The sequence below is a fragment of the Mustela erminea genome, chromosome 14, assembly GCF_009829155.1.
Source record: "Mustela erminea isolate mMusErm1 chromosome 14, mMusErm1.Pri, whole genome shotgun sequence".
NCBI lineage: Eukaryota > Metazoa > Chordata > Mammalia > Carnivora > Mustelidae > Mustela > Mustela erminea.
In genome coordinates this window covers 52,780,397-52,802,803 of record NC_045627.1, presented here as the reverse complement: position 1 = coordinate 52,802,803, position 22,407 = coordinate 52,780,397, and the positions used below count along the sequence as shown (strand labels likewise).

Here is a 22,407-nt window from a genome sequence, read left to right as displayed (position 1 = left end):
GTACTCAGGCTCCTGGGGGTGGAAGGGCAGCGAGTGAGGGGGTGGGAAAGCAGAATCACCTTCCTGCCAGCACCTACTGAGTAGCAGATAAGCTCTTTCTAACCACAGCACAGATCTTTCTCCTGCTCTGAACACCTGCATTAACCCAGCTGCGGTTCTATCCCGTGTGGCTGCTCTCTGCCAGGCTTTGTGCCAGTCAGGGGGAAGGACATCAACAGAAATAAGTTATGCTCACTGATTCACAGAGTTCTCAGCTATAAACAACAGAACCTCCTCCAGTCTGTGAGCAGGAAAGGAATTTATTAAAGATAATGGGAAACTCACAGGCTTTGTGGAAGGCTAGAGATGCAGTCTTGGCTCATCCAATAAATACCCCAAACCCCTGTCCAGTGGCTCCAGAAAGACCTCACTGTCACTAGTCCCAGTCACTGCACATTGGCCTCTAGAAACCCTTGTCCTAGGAGCTACCTAGCCACCTTTGTTCCTAGGTAAGTGGTTCCCCCGCATGCTCTTTGAGGGAGTCCTGCTCGGTGGGTCTGATTGTGGAACCGAGGTAACGTGTTTGTGACAAGGATACTAGCACAGCAAGTCCTAGCCTCTACCTATCTGTAATGGGACTCAGATCCTAGGAAATTCTTCAAACTTGGTGTTTCAAAAGAAACCGAGGGGGTACAAACCATGAAAAATATGCCCTTGACTTCCAGGAACTTAGAGTTGATGTGGTTTAAACATACACAGGCAAAAGCAGAAGTGTGCAGGGGCCTGTGGTCTCCTAGTGAGTGGGGAGGCAGGCCTTCGAGGAAGCAAGAGAGTACACCAAGCAGTGTCGGTGGGTGGTAAGACTGACTTTCCAGTTGGTAGAGGATAGCACCGGAGAGGATCACTGTGGTCTGCTCTGAAGATCCCAGAGAGTCAACTGGTTAAGAGGCCTGTGCTCTCCTCTGTGGGTAGAGGAAAACCGAGGGTGGAATTTGAGGCACTGTAGCAAGCTGTGGAGGGGGAGCAATTAGGGACAAAATGGTGTGGTGGGTTGAATTGTGTTCAACCCAAAATTCATATGTTGAAGTCCTAAGCCATAATACCTCAGAGTGTGACTCTATTGAAGATAGGGTCTTTATTTATTTTTTAAAAGATTTATTTATTTATTTGAGAGAGCAAGAGAAAGCATGTACATAGCGGGGGAAGGTTCAGAGGGAGAGAGAGAACCTCAAGCAGACTTACCACAAGCATGGATCCCAAAGCCCCAAGCCTGAAGCCCCGTCTCAGGACCCTGAGATCATGACTTGAGCCGAAATGAAGAGTTGGAGGCTTAACAGAGCCACCCAGGCACCCCTGGGTATAGGGTCTTTAAAGAGGTGTTTGAGGGTAAAACAAGGATGAGCCCTAATCTAGGCTGACTGGTGTCCTTTTGAGTAGAGTAGGAAGCAGATGGCCAGAAAGCAAAGAGCATGTGAAGACTCAGGGAGCAGAAGGCCGTCTGCGAACCAAGGAGAGAACCTCAGAAGGAACCAATCACGCCGACACCTGGATCTCAGACTTCTGGCCTCCAGAACTGAAAAAATAAATTTCTGTTGTTTCAGCCCCCCAGTCTGGGATATTTGGTTATGGCAGCCTGAGCAAACCCATGCATATGGTAAGCCCCTCAAAAATACCAGGAGGCTCTGCTTGTTGCTGCCCCTTAAAAGCCATCCTGGGCATCGTGGGAGCAAACAGGGTTTTTTGGAAGATCATTGGTCTACAAAGGGAAGGAAGGCTTGCTTGATGCTTGGTGCCTGAAGGCTTGCTTCTCAAGATTCAAGAAGAGTTCTAGGAAGTTCGAGCTGTGCAGGCTGGGTTTGGGACATTCCCACTCTCTCAGAATAGACTCCAAGAAGAGTGCACTGGTGGCTGTGCTGAGCTGACCCACTGAGCTATTCTTACGCCTTCCTGAAGTCCAGCTTGGACAGGCTGCGTGACTGGCATCTGTGAGTCATGTGCCCAGCCATCTACACAGCACAGGATAAAAGCTCAGGAAAGCAGTTCTCTTCTCTGCTCTTTCAAATCAAGAGCAAATGAGGGGTGTCATGACAAAAGTAAATGTATAATTGGGGTGGAGACCTTGTTCATGAACAATGAAAGCATCTAAAAACATAGTTTCTTGTTGGTAGTCAACCTTCTGTAAACACTGAATGTGTTCTTGGTGAGTTGTCTTTCTGAGTAGTGTCACATAGGTGGTTGCCCTCTCTTGTGTAAGTTTGGGTGCATGGCCTTTACTTCCTGGGTGCATAGCCTGTAAAGATTCCTGCTCATCACGACGGCAGGTAAACTGATGTATCCTGCCGTGTTTCATTTCATGATACATAGTGATCATTTGCTCATGGCATTGCACATTCTTTTACCTCCTTGGTTTATCAGGTTTTTGCTTTGTTTTATTTTGTTTTGTTTTCTTGAATCAGCATGTTCTCAACTAGCCCTGTTCTTGGGCATTTGTGTTGGTTGTTTGGTTCATTTTACATTTTCCCACTGCAGTGGGTGTCATTGAGGATACCATACCCCTTCACTATACCGTCCTTCTTAGAATCAAGTCCTTGAGGTGAAAAGGTGAAGTCAAATGTTGTAAACAGTTTTAAGAAGTTGGAGATGCACTATCACATCCCTCTCTAATTGCTCTAACATACACCATCCTTGTGCATTTCACTTCCCATACATACCTCTATTTCCCTCTGGGTATTAGAACTTAGATAATTATTCTTGTTATTTCATTATGGTTCTGTTTTATCAATGTACTTAACCTTTTTTGTGTTATCGGTAAGTTGAACTTTTTCATGTGTTCACTCATCATTTCTATTTGGGTCCATGCGTGTGCGTGAAATGCCCCTTTATTTCCTTTGTCATTTTTCTACTAGGATGTTTTTCTTTTTCCCACTGATATTTAGAAATAAAGTCTTCATATAATGAAATTGTTCTCCAGATTTGGTCATTGCTTTTTAATTTTGTTAACAGACTCACGACTTTCACATATTCAAACTTATTTCTTTTTTTTTTCTTTTCTACTCAGAATAAGACAAATATTTACCTGTATTTTCTCTGATGAATTCACGATCTTACTGTAAAAATTTAGCCTTTGGATCCTTTTAGAATTTATTTCATTGTGGGAACTAAAGTAGAAGGTTAGTTTTGTTTCTTCCCAAATAGTCTACCACTTGTTGTAATACCATTTATTGAATGATCAATCTGTACAGATTTCTAAGACTAGATTTATTTTATGTAATCTTTTATATATACTTATATTTTCTGGGTTTTCTATTTCTGTTCCTGTGTCTTTCTATCCTTATATCAGTAGCACACTACTTCAAGAAGTATTCATAATTAATTTTAGACATCTTACAGAATAAGCATCCTCAGCCCATCTTCCTTTTCAAAAGGTTCCTGTAAATTCTTACATTAAAGTCTGTTTGTCTAGCTTGCTCATCTCAAAATGTTGACAAAAGCAATTTGATGCTTTTCTTTGTCCTACAGATCCAGTATCAGCCTAGATGAACTAATATATACATGCAACCTTCAAGATGCCTTAATCATCTGGAAGTGAGGTTCTTTGCCTCATGGTCCAGGAACTTGGACTAACCCAGTTACCCCATCAAGGCTCCTATTGTGTTTTCTTTGTCTCTGTATCTTTATCAGTGTTTTATCATCTTCCTGAAAGTTCCTTTACTGCCTTCTTTCTTTTTTTAAAGATTTTATTTATTTATTTGTGATAGGGCGAGTGAGAAAGAGAGAGTATGAGCAGGGGGGCAGGGGAGAGGGAGAAGCAGAGTCCCTGCTGAGCAGGGAGCCCAAAGCAGAACTTGATCCCATGACCCTGGGATCATGACTCAAGTGGAAGGCAGACGCTCAACTGACTGACCAACCCAGGTGCCCCACTGCCTCATTTCTATCCTTTAAATTCTACGTACTGTGAAAAAGCAGCTAAAAATCACCTATCCACAAGGTTTCTAGAATATCCTCTGTAATAAAATAGAACACTCTCATTGCTCTGTGACTTGGGACTCACATTTAGCTCTTTTCCCAGTTCATTTCAAATATTATGTGTAGGTTTTGTTCGTTTGCTAGATTACCTAAGGGAAGAAGGTCTACCTTTAATCCATCTGCCTCAGTCCATCAGGGATCCTGGTACAGGATTTTCACTCAGTGATTACCATCTGAATTCATTCTCAGCCCTGCTTACCATTACATAATGTTCTGGGCAGCCTCTGGGTTTTGGCCTCGTTTGTGATTTTATGCAGTGCTCAGTGCTCTACCTAATAAGAATGCTCCATGTGATTTATCTAATGATAGGTCCTGCTTCTCAGTTTGTTATATTATTGCATCCTGATAGATGTAACTTGTTGGCAGATGAAGGCCTTTGCATCTGCATGAGAAGGAGGGTTAGGGCAGATATAGGAATGGAGTAAAATGAGGAACTTGGATATGCCATTATATAAGACATTATTTCTCAACCCTTGCTGTTTAAGAATTACGTGGAGGAAAAAAAAAAAAAAGAATTTTGTGGAGGGTTTTTGAAACTTAGCAATGCCTAGGCCCCATCCCAGACCAGGTAAATCAGAATCTCTGGGGTAGGAGCTGCATGCACATTTAATAGCTTTGTGATCAACTCCTACATGCAGCCAGGGTTGAAAACCATCCATGAGTCCAAAGCAGTACTTCTCAAACTTTAGTGTGTATGCAGACCTGAGAATCTTGTTAAAATACAGGTTCTTATTCTGTGGGCCTGGAGTGGAAGTGATGTCCCAGATGGCCTCAAGGGGGTGCTGATGCTCCAACTTCTTCTAGCACACTTGGATCACTAAGGATCTAATCTCACCCTTGGTTGAATATTTGAACCACTTGGGGAGTTTTCTGAAAATATGACAGGCTGGACCCTATGCTCAGAGATTCCAATTTCTCTGTTCTGGGGTGAGACCTAGGTGTAAATTTGAAAATACTCAAAATGTTTTACATGTGCATTTGGGGTTCAGAACCAAAGCAAAGTCAAGAAATGAAGCATTTCTCCAGTGATAATCCAACAGAAAAAAACAAAAAGCAAACAAACAAACAAACAAACAAACAAAAAACAGAACAAAAAACTTGACCCCAGCCACCCATCAGCTCATAACAGCTGTCTGATTAAAGAGGAAGGCCTTATTTTTTCTTGAAATGTCTGTTCTGAAATAAAACTTGGAAGGATTTAAGCTTGTTTTAAGAAAGTATGACCAGTGGTATGAACTGGACATTACCTGAATTTAGCTGTGGGTGAACTCGGAAGCATTTCTTAGACACCTTTTATATTGATGAGATGGCTCTTCTCTGAGAGAGAAGGAGATGGTAAGGGCTGTCCTATGTTGCATGACTTGGGGACTCCACTGACCTTGCCACAGTGCTGCATGTATTATTTTAGAATGCAAGGATTTCGGTGGAGTGGAATACTAAGGTTTGTGAGGAGTGTTTTTGTGGCCAAGATGGAATTAACTGTTGCTACAAGGAAGTCTCAAGCTAGTAGGATCAGTAGGGGGTTTCAGCTCTGTTGGGCTGCTCTCTGAGGAGTAGCTACTCCCTTCTTTAAAATTCCCATCCTGGGACGCCTGGGTGGCTCAGTTGGTTAAGCAGCTGCCTTTGGCTCAGGTCATGATCCCAGGGTCCTGGGATCGAGTCCCACATCGGGCTCCTTGCTCGGCAGGGAGCCTGCTTCTCCCTCTGCCTCTGCCTGCCTCTCTGTCTGCCTGTGCTCGCTCGTGCTCTCTCCCTCTGTCTCTGAAAAATAAATAAAATCTTTAAAAAAAAAATAAAAAAAATAAAAATAAATAAAAAAAAAAAATAAAATTCCCATCCTGAAGGGGGTTTAGTTTTTCAGTGGTATTTCTTTCTTTTTTTAAATTTGTGGTAAAATATATAAAACATAAAATTTACCATTTTAACCATTTTTAGATGTAAAATTCGGTGGCATTAAGTACATTCACATTGCTATGTAACCATCTCCAGAACTTTTTCATCTTCCCAAACTGAAAGTCTGTACTCATTAAACAACTGTCTGTTCCCTCCTCATCCAGTCTCTAGCGACCCCCACTCTACTCTGTCTCTATGAATTTGACAACCTTAGGTACCTCATATAGGTGCTATCTTACAGTATTTGTCCTTTTGTGACTGGCTCATTTCCAGGTCATGTCCTCAAGGATCATGTGTTGGAGCATGCCTCAAGAATTTCCTTCCTTTTTGAGGCTGAATACTGTTCCATACATTTGGGTTGCTTCTACCCCAGCCTGACTTCCTTTATGTAGATTTTGAAACTTGATAAATATTTTATTATTAAATGCCTATATCCAGATGGGTTGTGCTCAGGATAGGAAATCATCTGAAGGTATTCTAGAAGGTATTCTAGAAGTTAGCCAGTGTCACTTCAGCTTTGGCTTGTGGCCATTTGCAAGAACAGAAGCGGTGGTGAGCACAGTGGAAGGATTGGATGTGAAGGTACAGAGGATGTCTGTAGTGTGCTTTACACTCTAAACTATGGTTGCTTCACTGCTCAGTTTAATTTAAGTCAGCACAAAAGTTGTGTAGATGTTTTCTGCTGGATTACTGTGGACATCAAAGGTCTAGTGCTTGGGGTGATAACAGAGTGTACTCAAATGGTGGCCCAAATTGTTCTGTTTCCTCAGTGGCTATGTCCATAAGAGCGACTTTCCACACCCATCCCCCACCCAAGTCCATGTGTCATCTTCATGCCAGTCTTGGCCTACAGCGTTTTGCAGGAACAGGAGCTGCTCTGATGACAGAAGCATTGGCACAAATAGCATTTTCCAAACTTGCCCGATCACAGACAGAGCTGGGAGATTTGATGAAATACAGATTTCTAGGGCACATCCCAAAGCCTACTGAATCAGAATCTTTGGGGCAAAGAAATGGAATTTTAACAAATGCCTCAGAGAGACTTATGGCACTACCAGTGAGTAGAGGGATGGAGCACTTAAACACCGGAGTGCTACAGATTTTAAGTGTCGGGAATATTCCAAAAATATGTATTGAGTGTGCCCCCATGCTAAGTGCTTAACGGGACAAGAAGGATCATGGATTGGGAGGCTGGCTGGCTGGCTGGTGGAAGCAGGTGTCCAGGTATTGCCTTGGTGGGGCCACCACCTATTCCAGTTGAAACTTGGTTTTGTGGTTCCAGAAATCCGACATTGTCTTTGTATAAAGTGTCAGTGTGGCTCTGGGGTGCGATTTTTTTGGACCAAATTAAGGGCTTGTGAAATGTTCCTCTCTGATCTAAGAGTGCATCTCCAAAGAGGCCAATGCATCCATGTCCCCTGGATTTGTCACTCCCCCACCCTGGTCAGTGCCGCATCATCACAGCTATGTCAACATAACCCTCCTTCAGGGTTCCCGTGGATCTAGTATAGAAAAGAATGAAGTGAGAAGAGCCCCGATGCTTGAGTCAGAGTAACTGGGTCTGATTCTCCATTCTCTTTTATACCAGTTGTGTGGCCCTGATAAATTTCTTAATCTCTCTGAGTCTTGGTTTACTCACTATAAAATAAGGATAATCAGGTGAATATAAAAACTAAATGAGATTTTAAATATAAATTAATTAACTCAAATATGTAATGCCTTCTCTCTGCTAGTTTGGAACCCGAGTCAGTAACTGACATCTAGTCTGGGCTCACGGTGCCCCTCCCCCTTTCCTGCCACATTGCCTGTTCATCCCATTTAGCACACTGCTCCACACAGAGGAAATACGTGCACTTCTCCCTACTGTTCAGAGCCAACTCCTTTGCCCTGTAATTGTTTCACAGCCTACTGGGTTTTTCTCATAAACATTAAAAAATTTTTTATTTTATTTTTTGCCATAGCAAAATAGAGGGTTTGATTACATTTTGTCTGGGAGAATTTTTTGACTTGTTACATTTTCTGTCCGGATCTCAAGCTGCCCATTGGTAGTCCAGCCTGAGGTTGGAGGCCCAGGCTCAGACTGCCCTGGTTTCCACACTGCCCAGGACACCCACCCCAGGAGCCCTGGGAAATCTTTTTTCATTTCTCATTATGGTTTCTACTCTTTGGGGAGAGTATTGAAATGTCCTCTTTTGTTAAAATAAATCAAGGGCCACATTTTAGAAGGAAACATTATCACAAAGGACCCTGAAGATAGCTGTTTCTATGTATACTTCAGGGAAGGGCAATTTAAATCTGGGGTTTATGGGTGTTTCTGGAGGGCGATGAGCCCTAAAATGGTTTGCACCCTTGAATGTGTGGGTGGACTTTCCCAGGGAGATGATCCTCATGTAACAGCACTCCAACCTGTCTTGAGGGTGACTTGCTTCAAGCTTAGGCACTCCTTGCTTGCTGACCTAAGCCCCTTGGTTTGTAGCAGAACTAACCTACCTTCCTTGAGATTTTGCAGACCACTGACTGGCCTTGAGGAATGAAGGACCAGACTTTCCCAGGAGATAAGTCCTGACTACATTTGAAAACAGCTGTCACTGATGGCAGTAAGTCTATTCAGCATCATATTAATGTATGACAAACCAACTGAGCCCTGGCTTCTCCTCTCATTGTTTCCCTGTTTTCCTGTTTACTACTCTCGGGCTTCACGTGGATGGGGAAGATGGTCTTTAGGACGTTAGTCCACCATCTTCCCCGGTGGCCAGCTTCTTGAATAAAGCAACCTTTCCTTTCCCACCATCACTTGTTTCTTGAGTATTTCGGAACAGTTAAACCTGAGTTCGGAGTTGGTTCTCTGTCTGATAACATCTAGTTTTCATCAGTTTCTTTCTGAGCTTCATGCACCTGGAGTGATTTTTTTTTAATTAAAAAAAAATAATTTGAGAGAATGAGCACACACATGCAAGATAGAGGAGGAGCAGGGGGGAGGGCAGGGGCCGAGTAGGGGAAGGAAGGGAAGGAGAGGAAGAAACAGATTTCCTGCTGAGCAGAGAGCCCCGTGAGACAACGTGGGGGCTTGGTCCCAAGATCCTGGGATCATGAGCCAAAGGCAGAGCCACTTAGGTGCCCCCCCACCTGGTGATTCTTTGTTCCTCTTGGCTGAGCTAGCTCCTGTCCTAACAGGCCTCCATGCCAGGAAGAGTTCCCGTCACATATTCAAGCAGCAGTACCGCTGGCAAATCCTGAGTAGGGAGGGCAAGAAGAGTCAGGCTGGAACAAGCTGACAGGCCCCACAGGAGCCCAGATCTGCTTCTGGGCCTGTCAGAACTTACTGCTGCCTTTCTGTGGATGCAGGGCAGGGTGGAAAAGAGTGATCTTAAGATGGTGAGGGTCAGGGCTCCTGGGTGGCTCAGTGGGTTAAAGCCTCTGCCTTTGGCTCAGGTCATGATCCCAGGGTTCTGGGATCGAGCCCTGCATCGGGCTCTCTCCTCTGCAGGGAGCCTGCTTCCTCCTCTCTCTCTCTCTCTCTCTGCCTGCCTCTCTGCCTACTTGTGATCTCTGTCTGTCAAATAAATAAATAAAAATAAATTCTTTAAAAAAAAAAAAAAAAAAGATGGTGAGAGTCACCCCAGACAGCTGGAGTGTAGGCTGCTTCCATCACAGAGCCAGTCCTGGGGAGGCCAGGCATTCTATGCCTTCTAACAGGCCTCGCTCTCATCTCAATGACAGCCCTGCTACACCTGTGTGCTAATGACAAAAACCAAGTGCCAGAAAATCTTCAGGAGGAGACCTACAGCCATAAGGTGGCGGAACAGAATCACCCAGAAAGGACTTGTATTGTCAGTTGAATAGGTAATGTAATGTGCTTGTTATGGGCCCAGGGCTCCCAGCCTGAGAGGGCCCAGGCTTTCCCAGGCCAGGCCTTGTTCCTCTTTGGTCTCTAACAATCCATGATTGTGTAACCCTACCTGCCAATAAAAAAGTTTTTGAACAAACACTTAAATCTGTGTATGCTTTTAGTTTATAAATTATTATGCATCAGTTTATAAATGTGTATGTGTTATAAATCATGCAAACACTGAAAGGAGACAAAAATAAATACGAATAAGGGGCACCTGGGTGGCTCAGTGGGTTAAGCCGCTGCCTTCGGCTCAGGTCATGATCTCAGGGTCCTGGGATCGAGTCCCGCATTGGACTCTCTGCTCAGCAGGGAGCCTGCTTCCCTCTCTCTCTCTCTGCCTGCCTCTCTGCCTACTTGTGATCTATCTCTGTAAAATAAATAAATAAAATCTTAAAAAAATACGAATAAAAGTTATAATGGTTTTATAATGTATACTGCAGTAGATCATTGTATGTCTCCTACTTAGGGAACCACTGCTGCTTCTGTCACTTCTAATGTCTGCAGTCTTCTGCCCTGGTGTCCAGCTATCTGGAGAACAATCCAAAAAAAGCATGTGTCTTCAAGATGAAATCAGATCCCTCATTTTCTTTGAGGTTTCCATGTTTATTCTTCCTTCCTTTTCTTCAGAAAGCATCCTCCATACTGTGTCCCACATATACCCTTGTGTTTGAGGTTAGGACAGGGTTTTTTGTTGTTGTTGTTGTTGTTGGTTTGGTTTTGTTTTCCAAAGTAAGCTCTAGACACAATGTGGGGCTTGAACTCATGACCCAAAGAGCAAGAGTCCCATATTCTATCAACTGAGCCTGCTAGACACCCTAAAGTTAGGGCAGTTTAGATCGGATGGCCTGGGAGAAGCACCTCCAAGACCACACACATCCTGACGGGGTATTAAAAGGCCAGGGATTGTGCCTTGTAGATGGAAATGGCTTGGGTGCAGGGCTTTGCTGCATACAGACCACCCCAAAATGTCGGAACTTAACGGAACTTACGTTTTGTGACAGTGACAGTGTTAATCACCTCTTGCTGTTTCTGTGTTAGAGAATATTTGTTCACTCAACAGCTCTTTACTGAGTGCTTGGGCTAGATAGTGATCAGAGCCTGGGGCTAAGCAATGCACCAGAGAAACAATGTCTCTGCTGTCCTGGGGTTTAGAGTCCAATGTGTATGTGACAGATCACAAACAAGCAAACAGTCCTCTTTTGAACAATCTGCAGGCAATCGGTGAAGAGCTTTATTTTTCCTCTGCCCCTGAACCCAACCTGTTTAAACATGCTATGTAGACTAGTTGAGCAATCTAGGCAGGCTCTATAGTGTTTTGATCCTAAGATAATTAAAAAGTGCTTTGGTCACTTTTAGTTACACTAAAGTATCTGTCCAGAGTCTGTATCTGAACTGGAGAGGGGGATGAGAAAATTAAGGGTCAGGTACGTCTTGGCTTCTTCTGCCAGTGGCAGTGTTTAGGATGATTTTCTTCCTTTTGAGGCTTTTGTGGACTTCTCCAACATGCCTTGCTGTTCCTTCTTCTCAGCACCCCTTCCACTACATGCTCTGACTGCCTTTTAGCATCTGTATTTAAATCCATGCTTCCCATTGCCTTCTGCAGAGATTGCTTTGCCCCTTGCCACTCTTGGGTGGGTCCTACTTAGATGGTCTTTCACCTTGCTGGGAAACGTGGGAGAGCAGATAGCTGAGTACTGGGGACCTCTGTCAAAGTTGAGACAGAAAGATTCCTGTATGACTATCTGGTCACAAATAAACAAAAAAGTTCTGATGTGGGTAATGTCACACTGTGAAAATTTTGAGAAAAGGTACAGAGTGGTGAAATGTGGAGAATGGTACAATGTGGTGCAAATGAACATATGCTTTGGAGTCAGATGATGTGGCTTGGAATCTGGACTCTGACATTTGTTTACTAAAATTAAAAGAAGAAAGTTGTATCCGAATATACAGGATGTAAATTTTACCACTTTAATCATTTTTAAAGTTTACAGTTGAGTGGAATTACATCCACATTGTTGTGCAGCCATCACTACGTCCATCTCCAGAACTCTCCATCATCGCAAACTGAAAGTTTATACTCATTATACAATAATTCCTCTCTCCCAGCCTGTGGCAACCACCAACGTGTTTCCTGTCTCTATAAATCTGACTTGCTCTAGGTACCCTCTGTAAGTGGAATCATACATGATTTGTCATTTTTGAGTCTTCTGACATTTATTTTTGCAAGCATAGGTTAAAGCTAAAATCTATCTTATGAGGACATTTCTTGTGAGAGAATCACTTAGGATAATCCTTGGCACAGAGTGTGCCTGCAACACTTTTTTGCTTCACTTCATCTGATTTATTTAGAAACGGTGGAAAAGGACACGGATATCGAACGCCTGAAAGAGTGCGCGCCTGCGCTCTGTGCTCTCTAGAGGGCGGACAAGGGCTTTGCGCTGACCCGAGCGAATATCTCGCGAGACTGTCAGACGTGTGGCGTGAGGCGTGGGAGGAAGGTTGTGCTCTCGCGAGAACTCTTCCTTTCGGCCCCTTACTTGATCGGGCCGGTCTTTCTCCCACGAAGCTTCCACTCCGATCGCCAGGAGCGGCCACTTGGAGCTGGTAAGAACCGCAGTGGCTCGTGGGGCCTGCACACCTCCTCTAGCCCTCAGGTCGAGGGCTGGTCCGGGGTGCCATGACCGCTTGTTCGCCGGGCATGGGCCTGCGCTTCCCGGCCGGTCTTTACCTCAACCCGTCCGCCCCCCAGGGTAGGGTGGGGGTGTCACCTTTTCTTGACTGTTGGCTGCGCTGAGCCTGTCCCCTCCCCAGCGCTTGACACGAGCTCTGCCAGGGGATCACCACCTTCTGCCCGTCCGCCTTCTCCGGCCCCGGGAGTGACAGCAGCAAGGTTTAGCGTGCCCTCGCCAGGGCCTCATGGATGCGAAGAGGTCCCCGTTTTCCAGAACGGGCGCAGAGCATATCCATTCCCAAACTGTTGGGTGAAAACGCGAGGAAGATGATGTTTTTTCGGCCGTCTGTGTGCCAACACAGCGTTACCTACCCTCTCATGTAATACTCCCCACAATCCGAGAGGTAGCTTGATTCTCTCCTTTTTTACAGAGAAGAGCAGGGTTTGCTCATTCCTTGATTCATCCCACCAGCGATCATTTATTCATTGCCTACGTGTTCAGCCTTTGTTGAGGCCACAGCAATGGGAAAAAAAAAAAGAAAAAAAAGGCACAACGCTTATTTTCGTGAAAGTAAATTCCTGTGGCGGGGTAACAGTAATATAAAACAGTCTTAGTGCCATGTGATGTAAGATGGGATGATGCGATCCAAAATGACAGCGGTCAAAGCTGTCTGTCAGATGGAAAAAGCAGCTTTTTCATAATACCTTTTTCCGGTGTTTTCTAATCAGGATAAGTTTCACCATCGCATAACAGTATTTTGGATAGGTTTATCTTTCCACCGCCCGCTTGGTGATCTGGAAATGTGGTTGTAAGGACTCTTGAGTTTTTTCCTGGGGTGAGGATGAGACAGGTAATCATGGTTGCCTCATTTCTGTACTGGGGTCCTAGCGTGACATTTCTGAACTTTAATGACTGTCAGACCCTCTAAGGAAGACTTACGCAAATGCTACAGTGGTGGGGCTGGGGGTGCATGTGCCTTGCGGCGTACGGAAATTACTTGGTTTGCTCTTTGGAATGTTTGCTAGCTTGCCTCTTTGTTAAGAGAAGTGAGATAATATATTTAAGTTCTAGCCCAGTAATATTCCTCACATTTTATTTTTCCTTCCCCCTCTTCTACGGGACTTTTGTCCTTGGGTGGGCAGGGAAAATCCTAGGGATTTAAAGTTTTGTGATATTTTGTGTCTAAATAAACCTCTACAATTACATTACTACTGTTGGACAGGTAGGTATTTAAAAAGTGGAAAAGCACAGTGAGCTGTGTAAGGGAAGGAAAATGTGATTCTCAGAGGGGGAGGAGATATCCTATTCTAGAATTACATAGGACACGCCTAGCCACCCGATTTAAATCAGCTTAGCTGTGCCAGAATTTCAGGAACCTGTGGAGGGGCTTCAGAAAACTGCAGGATATTCTGATACATCCCTACCCCCATCTAAAAGTCTCTTGGCTCATGTTTTATAATACTTTCCTTCTGAGAGTAGGGGTTAGCATACTGGAAAAAATTCAGAAATAGTCATCATTGCTGCTGGTGTATTTTTAACTCTCAGTGTCTTATTTCAAAGAATTAGTATGTTCTGCTGAATTTTTGGTGAATCAGTGACACAAATTCTCCTCTAGGTAGGAAGTTCACCATTGTGCTCAGGGACTATCATAAGTATATGTCAGTGTAGTCACTCAGTAAATATTTGTTGAGTAAATACATAAACTCTTAGTATTGAAGTGATCCCTTTAACATATATTGTGTGGCTAAAGACTTTAGACTCAGACCTGAGATTAAATCTTAGTTCCTCTACCTGGAAGCTTGTGATTATAGGTGATACATATTTAATTTCATCAAGCCTTATGATCTTTATTTTTATTTTCTTTTTAAAGATTTTATTTATTTATCTGACAGAGAGACAGATAACACGTAGGCAAAGAGGCAGGCAGAGAGGCAGACAGAGAGAGAGGAGGAAGCAGGCTCCCCTCGGAGCAGAGAGCCCCATGCTGTGCTTGATCCCAGGACCTTAGGATCATGACCTGAGCGGAAGACAGAGGCTTTAACCCACTGAGCCACCCAGGTGCCCCTAGACTCTTTATTTTTAATGAATTGTGGTGATAATATGTACTTTAAATGTTTGTGGGGACTAAATGGAAAGTTTAAAAAAAGAAACCCTTGGCACATAGATGTATTAAATACTTACTGAATTCATTCAGAAAATATTTATTGAATACCTACTATATAACAGTGTACAAAAAGACAAAGTTCCTTCCTGGGTGGAATTTACCTCCTAATGTGTTTTCTGAAGTGGGGTCAGAAAATAAATGGTTTCTACATGTCAGATTATCATAAATACTGTAGAATATATTAAGGGGGAGTGTATGGAAGAAAGATTTATTTTGTATAGGATAGTGAGGAATGGCTTCACTGCAAAGACAGCCTAAGGAAGTAGTAGTCAGACACCCTAAGGAAGTGAAGGAGTGGGCATATGGATATCTGGAGGAAAGTGCAAGGGCCCTGAGGCAGAAGTATCCTTGGTATGCTGGAGGAGCAGCAAGGAGGCATTTGTGGCTGGACTGAGTAAGCAAAAAGGTGAGGAGAGAGGAGTAGGGAGCAGTCATGAGGTTTCTGTAGGGATACTGGAGAGATACAATGGTGACTTATTAAGTTGATGAGCTACATAATAAAATGTGTTATTATCATTCTACCATCATTTAACTCTTACCAGAAGTAATAAAAATAGCTACCTATTATACTAATATAGGTATCCTCTGGTTTTTTAAAGCTTGCATTATGCCACTTTGATTTATGAAAGACCTGCATTTGTGTCTGTTTTCGATAAGTGAAAGAAATCCAAAGAGGATTTTGCGTTTTATAAAAAAGGGCAAAAACCCAAAAATGATGTTCAGCATTTGTTTTGTTGAGGCAGTATGCAGTATGCGCCCCAGCAGCTAGAGTGGCACTGCCAAGCTCCTTCCCTGGGAGTTACACTCCGCATCTCAACATCAGGCCACCACAGCTTTGAACTGTGTCTCTGAGGACCAGTGCTTTATCTCAGTTAATTTTGTGCATCTGACTTTTTCAGTAGCTGGAGCCTCAGACAATAAAGATTTATCACTGTGCATGATACACAATAGAACGTGCTCCTGGTTCAGAGAGCACTTTTTTAGGCATTGCTGAAACCAGTGAATTTAGTACTTTTGTTTGCATACCAGGTAGGTTGCAAGTCTAAAGTGATTATAATCAGGTATGTATGTATGGATTGTATGGATTGGATTAAGTTCAGTTTGATGGAGGCACTATAGATGTCCCTGGCATTTTTGTTACTATTCCTGCTACTTTCTTAAAGCTTTTATCTACAACTTAGATTTTGGCTTTGTTTTCATTATAGATGTGTCTGAATGCTTTGTTTCAGCATAGAACACACGAACAAGGTGAGTGGCCTAGGTGATATGGGGGCCAAGATGAGCACTTTTACTTGAGTAGCTTTAGATAGTGTCTCTAAATAGTGTGCTTGTCAGAGGAGCTGCTGTATAGTTCTTCTCACCTTGTCTTTGCTTGTTAAATTTTAATATTTGGTATAATTTATAAAAATCACATCAAGTCTACAATACCTCAGAGCCTGACATGGTAATCATCCTCTTTGAATTAGGTAGATTCACTGGCAAGAGAATAAAATAGTTATTTTTTTAAAACAGTGTTTCAACTTTTTTTTTAATTAAGATTTTATTTATTTGGGGGCATCTGGGTGGCTTAGTGGGTTAAGCCGCTGCCTTCAGCTCAAGTCATGATCTCAGGGTTCTGGGATCGAGCCCCACAGGAGGCTCTCTGCTCAGCAGGGAGCCTGCTCTTCACCCCCACCCCCCGCCTGCCTCTCTGCCTGCTTGTGATCTCCGTCTGTCAAATAAATAAATAAAATCTTTAAGAAAAAAGGATTTTATTTATTTGACAGAGAGAGAGAGAGCGCGCGCATGAGTGTGCACCTATGAGGGAGAAGCAGGCTTCCTGCTGAGCAGACCGCTATGTGCAGCTCTATCCCAGGAGCCTGAAATAATGACCTGAGCCTAAGGCAGATGCTTAACCTACTGAGCCATCCAGGCATCCCTAAAATAGTTATTTTGAAGCCGTTCTTTTTGATTCTGATGTGAATGATTCATTCTAATTCTCTTAGCCATTCTTATCCCAAGTCATCATCCCTGATTTTTGCCTGGCTTGATTATTCACTGGAATCAAGATGTTATTCTCTGGTGGTAGAAGTATGTCTGGGGACACTTGAGACGTACTATTCCTCTTACCCAGTGCCTAGAGTGCTCTACAGATGTGACAGTTTGGTTCAACGAAGGAGTGAACTGACCATATAGGTTAAAAGGTTTTTGATTGCCAGTTTAGTTGCAGATAAGAAATTAAGTCTTTTAATACAAGTACTGATTTCATAAGAACATAATCTTAGGTGTATTTTGAATTTAATTTTGACATTATTGCTAGTCCCCTGGGCTTGAAAGAAAAAAATTATTACTTGTTCATTTCCTGTTGGAAAAAACCACAAGATATTTATCATACAATTAGGGATAAAATGGTATTATTGCTGTGATGGTAGATGTTTTCCTATCCTTGATTGTATTATGGGCAGAAGTTTCAAGTTGAAAATAGGGCCCCAGTTCTGAAAGCCAACCAAACTTTTGTGGTGTCAGCTAGAATTTCTGTGGTACTGCAAAAATCTTAGGAAAAAAAAATCCTGAGTTGGCTCAAGTACTTAACTGTGCTGAAGTACAGTTAATATTTCCCCCTTTAACTCACAGACTTCCTGATGTTTGTGAGTCTCTATAGCTGAACTTTGGCAGGTCTGGACTGAGGAAAGATGCTTTATCTCAGTGCCTGTTCTGGGATCATGGTGTCAGTGGCAATACCCTTGCTAGTTTTGTCTTGTTTGAGAGAAAACTAAAAGTAGCATTACACTAGAAACATTTCCACTTCTGAAAAACCTTCCTGAATTAATGCAGGCCTTAAGTGTGACATCAAGTTAATTATCTATGTTTAATGAAGAACTATACTTAATCTGGCTAGTCTGAACTTGAACATTTGCTTATCATTTATTCATCTATCCATTTATCAAACATAAGTTAAGTCTTTGTTAAATTTAGGGTCATAGCACTGCACAACTTCAGGGACACCATTCTCTTTATGTCAGTGCAATAGAGCATGTAAAGTGAAGAGGGTTGGTAATGCCAAGACACCCTTATCAGGCTATCTGTTCAGCATTAGGGTGTACAAAGCCAAATAAAACATGATACCTTCTCCTGGAGGTCTCAAGCTAAGGAGGCAGACATGTAACATGTAATTAGAGTAACATGTTATAGGTGTCATGCTGGAAACCTGTCCTGATTAGAGTGGGTCCAGAGGAAGGAGCATATAACTCTGTTGGCCCAAACTAGTGAGGAGTGGGGTTGCTGGGTCAGGAAAGGTGTCAAAGTGGTGGGACTTGAGCATAGTTAGAAAAGCATACAGGTAGGGAGAAGGGAACTGATATTGCTGGTGGAGAGCACTGGGAGAGCCAAGCTGGACAAAGTGAACCAGCCTGGATGACTGTGGATAGAATAGCTGTGTAACAGGTCACAGTATGGGGCTGCCCTGAGGAGATAGCAGAAGAATCATGTTGGAGCAAGAAAATAGAGAACTTTATTAACTTTGTAAGAAATTTGGACTTTATGGGCGCCTGGGTGGCTCAGTGGGTTAAGCCTCTGCCTTTGGCTCAGGTCATGATCCCAAGGTTCTGGGATCGAGCCCCGCATCAGGCTCTCTGCTCAGTGGGGAGCTTGCTTCCTCCTCTCTCTCTCTCTCTCTCTCTCTGCCTGCCTCTCTGCCTACTTGTGATCTCTCTCTGTCAAATAAATAAATAAAAATCTTAAAAAAAAATTTGGACTTTATCCTATAGGCAAGTAGGGAGTCATTGGAGAGTTATAGTTTATGTTATCTCTAAATGAGATGATCTACTAGGAGTGGATGGTTCTCTTGTTCTGAGACAGCATAGAAATCTTGAAGCAGAAGAGAGGTAAAATAGAAACATTTTATAAGGATGTAAGGGCAAATAATGAAGTTTAAGGGCCTACAAAGTAGTTTGAATGCAGAATTCTAGATTTCTTTTTTTTAAGATTTTTTTATTTATTCCGGGCGCCTGGGTGGCTCAGTGGGTTAAAGCCTCTGTCTTCGGCTCAGGTCATGATCCCAGGGTCCTGGGATCAAGCCCCACATTGGGCTTTCTGCTTAGCAGGGGGCCTGCTTCCTCCTCTCACTCTCTCTCTCTCTCTCTCTCTCTCTGCCTCTCTGCCTACTTGTGATCTCCGTCAAATAAAAAAATAAAATCTTTTAAAAAAAAGATTTTTTATGTATTCACTTGAGAAAGAAGCAAGAGCATGAGCTGGGAGGAGGAGCAGAGGAAGAAGCACACTCCCCACTGAGCAGGGAGCACTACCGAGGCTTGATCCTAGGACCCTGTGATCATGTCCTGAGCTGAGAGCAGACATGTAACCACTGAGAAACCCAGGCACCCCTGGAATTCTTCTGGATTTTTATGATTTTTTCCTCCACAGTCTTTATGTTTATATAAAATTGAATAAATCACATCATTTAATAACAACTAAAGCTGGCATAAGCTGACAGAACAAACACTAACTCTCAGTTACTGTAACTCAGGAATTCAAGTGAGGGAGAGCTGGCGCATTTAGTGTGTGGAGGCGCTGATCAGGATCTTTTAGAGAGGGTGTAGAGACTACCGGTTATGTAGGTGATAGCACAGTTTCTACTGTATTTACACTGTGAGTATTTTATAGGGGCATCTAAAAGATGAAAGTTCTTGACATCAGTTATATTTTGATTGAGAATTCCTCCCTTCTAGCCATTTGACTTCAAGTACAAAAGGCCAGAAAATTTAAACTTTAATCATTTAGAAGTATGTCTAATTTTTCATCTTTACAAAATGTGTTATCCAATGAAGAAGAAATTGTTTTCTCCTTATTTCTGGTAATTAATATCTGAAACGGGATCCCAGAAACTTTGTGCATCATAGATAAAACAGAGCCTCCACAAAGTCTGTTCATCTGAAATCTGAGGGTTTCCTAATTGAAGGTGATGGCCATTAGTGTTTCCTTTGTCTTTTTTCATATGGTTTTGCTTTACTCTTACTATTTACAAAAATAAAACTATTTTTATTTGTGTATGCACATGAAACCATAAGCATAGACAAGAGCAAATTTTTTACATTAATAAAATGGATTGAAAGGGAATGACTAGTGCTGTCTAGATTTTGTCTTCTGGCCTGATTGGATATACAGGCTGTAAGGGTTGTTTTTGGAGAAAAGGACACCAAATTAGTCGTACTATGAGCATGATAATCAAACAGGAATACTGTATGCCAGGTACTGTCGTAAACATTTTACATATAATTCATGTAATTCTCATTGAGTTGGCGACAGTAATAATGGACACCTGGAACAAAAGGCGAGGGCTGAACTCCAGCTGTGCTGACAGTGGTTATCTCGGAGGCATAAACTACTGGGCAGGGACATGCCAAGAATAACTCCGTAAGCCTTCAGAAGACCCACGGTTGTTATTTCTCTGTAGTGAAGAGCAGCAAAATCCTTAAGCCGTAGACGCCTTGACGACTTGGAGCGCGGAGCGGGGTGGACAGAGGCTACGAGCTGGAGCATCTGGGTCGAGGGGAGTTTGGAGAGCGGCCCCTGGGAACCGGCTTCCGGAAGCGGCGGGGCGGGGAGGGAGGAGCCACGCCCGAGCTTTGCCAGCTGCTGCAGGGGCCTGGGGTTGTCGGGGGAGGGGAGGTGCCCGAGTGGGCGGAGCCTCTCTGCTCGTCCCCGGCGCCGACGTGCGCGCTCCCAGCCGCCGAAGTCTGCGGCCAGTATCAGGCGGGGTGGGACGTGGCTCGTGGCCTCGGGAACCTTCGGCACTCCAGTCGTGGTCAAAGCGGCTCCGGTTCGGCAGGCTGGTCGCGCGGCGGAGACCCGCCTGTGAGGTTCGTTGGGCAGCCCAGGGGCGCCGCCGGAGCGCTTGGAGTCTCTTACCACGCTGCTGTGGGAAAGGGGGCTCTGCGGCCCCGGCTGTGCGCATGCGTGCTGAGCGGTGACCCCTGAGGGCTGCGGGTTCGTAGGGCTACTGTGCTCTTAGAAAGTGTTGGGGAACCTGGAAAGTTGCATGAATCATTGTTGCTTTTAACTAGAAAAGTCTTACTTGGCATTAGGTGGGGAATTTTGTAGTCGGTTTGCAGTTACTGCTTCGGAAAGATGATGTGCTCGGTTGCTGTAGTTAACAAGTATACAGCGAAGTAAACTCTGAAGTGTAAATCTTAAAATATGCTATCGTGATTTCATGGTTACTTATTTTGTGTAAGTCTCTTCAGGTATTAACCTTTATTTGCGAGGTGTAAAAAAAGTTACGGAGAATCAGATCCTGAATTTCAAAAATACTTGTGTTCGTAAAGAATTAAAAGTGGGCTGAGGCTAGCGTAGGACATACATAGCATTTGAGTGAATGAACTGTGAAATAAAAAATAAGCTTTTTTAAACAATAACGTGTGATGAAGAAATGTCTCAAGGTAATGTGGAATATTAATTACTTCATAATTAATAATTTTTTTCCGGAAAATTCTAATCTATATTGTCTCATCAAAGATAACCAAATTGGCAGTATTTCGGATTTAGTAATCCATACAACACAGATGTATGCTGTGGATTGCTTTTTCAGGGCGTGGGCTTCTAGCAATGATTTGGATGCCAGGAAAATAAAAAGTGGAAAATTTTTTTTGGAGAGGAGGGGCAGGTGGAAAGGGTGACAGACAGTGAGAGCTGGAAGGTGCAGTTAGAGATGACCTGGCCTAAGCCTTCAGATAGACAAATGGAACTTCGATTGTGATACAGATGAGGGATCAGAATCAAGGTCGCTTGCTGTGTCCTTCATACTTGGCACTGGTATTTGGCAGTGTTTTGATTATTCCGAAACTATCATGACATGCACAGGTACTATTTGTTAGCATTATCCAAGGAAGAAGTTCTAAATATAGTCATAATTTCATTGGGGAGGGTATGTACTATGGTGAGTGCTGTGAATTGTGTAAGACTGATGAATCACAGAGCTGTACCCCTGAAACAGGTAATACATTATATGTTAATGTCATAATTGTCATAATTTATTGAGGACTATGAAAATGGACAGAATCTTGGTGTAAGTTACTCCAGTAGCATGCCATTGGAGTGTTCATTCTTGGGTTTCTTTTTTTTGGAATGTTAATTTCAAACTTTAGTATTGGCAAATAAAAGTAATTTGTGGGTGATAAGACACTAAAGGAAGAACAAGCTGGTCAGAGAGCATCCAGGACTAGACCTTAGGAACTTTAGTTCTGAACTCAAGCCTGTGGTCTTTAGATGGGTTGTTTAAATTGTCTGGGCCTTAGTGGCTTCATCTGTAAAATGAGAACAGTCTACAAAAGAGATGGCTAAGAGATTTTCAGCTTCAAAGTGTGGTTTGTGCTGGTCACTAGAGGGTTATAGCTTTTGGAAATTTTATGGTTAAACCGCATGATAATGATTTAGCTTCATTTGTGGTTGGTTGCTCAATCCTGGTTTCATGATCTTTGGGTTTCATAATTAGATTTGTGCAAAGATAGCATGTATAGTTTGTAGAACTCTTTGGGGAGAGCTCTAGGTTTTTCTGGAACTTTCTTTATTTGAGGGGTGCGTGTATCTCTCCCTTCTCCTTCCTCCTCCCCTCCAAACCTAATAGGACAGGAATCCTAGAGGCAGGAAAGTTTTAGAAGCACTTAAACTTTTGACTTTGTCTAAAAAAATGTACATTTAAGACAGTCTTCTGTTGAAGGTGGTGGGGCAGTGACAGATGGGCTCTAAAGACCCTTATTAACAAGATGACTGCGTTGAAGGATAACATGTGAAAACATGTGATAAAT

At 43.1% G+C, this 22,407-nt stretch overlaps 1 protein-coding gene across 5 annotated transcripts in view; it reads left to right on the top strand.

The window, feature by feature from the left end:
• The window catches only part of NCOA4 (nuclear receptor coactivator 4), a 61,450-nt gene that overhangs the window by 28,458 nt on the left and 10,585 nt on the right, over positions 1-22,407 (top strand). The window contains exon 1 of one of the 5 annotated variants that reach the window (XM_032312684.1): positions 12,270-12,394. The exons of 3 other annotated variants lie outside the window; for them this stretch is intronic. The gene's annotated coding sequence lies outside the window, so the exon portion shown is untranslated. Of the gene's footprint in view, positions 1-12,269; positions 12,395-20,316; positions 20,464-22,407 lie in introns of those variants that run through there. One more of the 5 variants, XM_032312682.1, reaches the window with a different exon arrangement.